This window comes from Halyomorpha halys, unplaced genomic scaffold (assembly GCF_000696795.3).
Source record: "Halyomorpha halys isolate HHAL.00 unplaced genomic scaffold, Hhal_1.1 Scaffold35.1, whole genome shotgun sequence".
In the NCBI taxonomy this organism is placed as follows: Eukaryota; Metazoa; Arthropoda; class Insecta; order Hemiptera; family Pentatomidae; genus Halyomorpha; species Halyomorpha halys.
Genome location: NW_027106137.1, coordinates 869,293 through 871,952, shown reverse-complemented (window position 1 = coordinate 871,952; position 2,660 = coordinate 869,293). Strand labels below are relative to the sequence as shown.

At 33.0% G+C, this 2,660-nt stretch overlaps 1 long non-coding RNA gene and 1 other non-coding gene across 2 annotated transcripts in view; both read left to right on the top strand.

Annotated features, from left to right (window-relative positions):
- LOC136797356 (uncharacterized) overlaps positions 1 to 2,660 on the top strand; it is a 493,983-nt gene that overhangs the window by 449,691 nt on the left and 41,632 nt on the right. The gene's annotated exons all lie outside the window — the stretch shown is intronic.
- LOC112211286 (U4 spliceosomal RNA) lies at positions 1,543 to 1,684 on the top strand. The gene has a single exon (XR_002945529.1). It is a non-coding gene; the product is annotated as a U4 spliceosomal RNA (small nuclear RNA).

The window sequence follows — 2,660 nt, the reverse complement described above, 5'->3', positions numbered from 1 at the left end:
TCCAATTCTTAGAATTTTGTGTCATAACTCTGGCATTTCAGGATATTGTTAATTTTCCAACCTTTTCCAATTCTTCTCCTCACACACACATCCACTCCGAAAATCGTAATTGAACAGGATTTTTTTTTTGTGAGTGGCTGAGGTGAGTGGCTGGGGTGAGTGGCTGAGTGCCGCCTCATTGTTTTAGGCTATCTCCTGGTTCGCCTATCTATCTCCTCATTTCTTAACTTCTGCATCACCCGTGCAGCAAATCGTTGGCCTGCCATCCAATAATCTTGATATTATCTGCTGTCGGGTCTGAGCCGCAAACGCGTCGGAACTCTCTTCTTTCTACATGAAAGCAGTAACAGAAGAAGAAATCGTGTTCTGCACTCGCTTCCATTCCTGTGTGTGCTTGCGTGCTTGTGTGTGACTTTCTGTGCCTGCACAATCTATTGATATTGATATTGATGGTGATGAGTTCCGAGATAATGGCGGCTGATTTATAGTTTAATATCAAGTACAAATAAATATAAAAGTACATTATCAGTTAAAAAGGAAAAACTCTTGGATTTTAAAATTAAATATTCAAGATAATAACAAGTCGTAGGAAATTAGTAGCACTAATACAAACATGAAATGTTTAATTATTTTATTGTTTTAAAGACTGTGATAAATAAAGGAATCATAAAGGAATAGCCTGCATCTTCTCAACTAACGAGAATAACATAACACGAAATTTGAAATTTCCGTCTTCACTTTTGTCTAAATTAGTGTATTCCCCACTTTGGGCCTGTTACACTTAAAGATCTCCCAATCTCCGATTCTCGATAAAGTCTCCCAATAAGTGTAGAATTTTTTAATATTGCAACGGAAACTAATTGAAAAAACATCTTAGTAAACTAAATAGATGACAATGTCAGAAATTTAATACGATTAGTATGAAATTCTTGTAAAAGTCCTCGACAGAAGAACAAGACATCAATACTATCAATATCCTAGTATCTAATATCAAGCTGTCGACCATAATGGATTACTCCGTGTATTCTAGGTCCCAAACACTACTTATTGAAATACTTATCAATCGAGTGCAAGGTCGTCCCCATTCCTATTAATTTGCTATTACATCTAAATTTGTACTTTAGGAGTGTAGATACCTATTGTTGTTTTCGTGTAGCATATAATGATTTTATTAAAGAAATTTCAAAATTCATTTTAAATAATAAAATGGCTTTTAGGGGGGGTTATGACGTATATTAATACCGTTAAGTCTCCAAACCGGCTTTGTTCCAAATCCAAGTTCACACTGCATACAAATGTCTCGAATTTTATCTAATGGATCTATTTTTTTTTAAGGCATATCACGTGGAAGGTGATGTTCGCCTAGTTATCTGCAGGTGACCAACCTATTCTAACCATGGTTGGGGGTCAAAAGTTTTACATTTTGTGGGACCGCCACTTAATGAAAAAGTCAACGTCCCAAGGTCGGATTTGAACCGGCACCGCCCGTAGACCTAAGAACGATACACTTGCGCCTAACCCCTGAATTACAGTGCGACCTCTTGCCTTGCGCAGAGGCAATATCGTAACCAATGAAGGTCTACTGAGGTTCGATTCTTGCTAGTTGAAATCGTTGGATTTTAAAATTCCCTGAGTTCTGAGAAATCGCGCTCTTAGTTGTTACTTTTTTACAATAATTTTATTAAAACTCACTTTTAAAATATTCAGTTTCTAAACTCCTGCCAATTTCGATTTACTTTTATCCCTTGTAAACTTCTGCTCCCTATACACAATGTTTCAACTTCTTTTATTCACTTATTAAAGACACCTGAAAAAATAAAGCATTCATACAAAGGTAGTTAATGTTAAATTAATTAAGGTTGAGATAAGTTCTAAATATTTTCAGAAATAGCTCCAATAAATAAATGTGATTACATAAAAATAAAAGTTAATTTATACAATAACTCATGTTACTACTAACAGGAACAAAACATTAACTACGAGCAAGTAACCTAACATATCTCACAAAACGGTGACGAGCTCAATTAGTCTGTTTCGTGACATCATTCACCATTTAAGAGACCTATTAACAGACTCTCAATCATGTTAAATGTTATATCGTTTTAACATGATGAAAGAAGGAAATATTTCTCCATTTAACATAACTTTTTACATTTAACATGTTAAAATAAAGATCTTTAATTCCCCTATTGTAAAGACTTCTGAAGATGATCAAGACAAGGATTAGAGAGCAACAAATTTTTGCTATAAAATATGTATATTTAGTGCTCAAATAGAAATACTAACTGGCCAATGTTACCATTATTTATTTTTTGTTAGATTATACATTTACTTATAATATACAGTTATTTATCAACTAACCTTACCTTTAGCGTTTATTTATTTAAGTATTATGTAAATATTAAAAGGTATTTTTTTTTAAATTTTCAGTCATTCCTTGTGGATGATATAAATTTATATTTCTTTCAGAAAAGAAAACTTTTAATAAAAACATTAGTAAAAGATTAAACGAAACGGCAACTTTTTCCATTATCTCTGACCTTAATCCTTAGAGCTCACATCAGTAAAATGGTTTCAACTTCTCAATTATCAAGTAGATTTTTGTATCATTCATAAACCAGTAAATTGGTAAAATGTTTTTAAACCATTCTGTAAGCGTT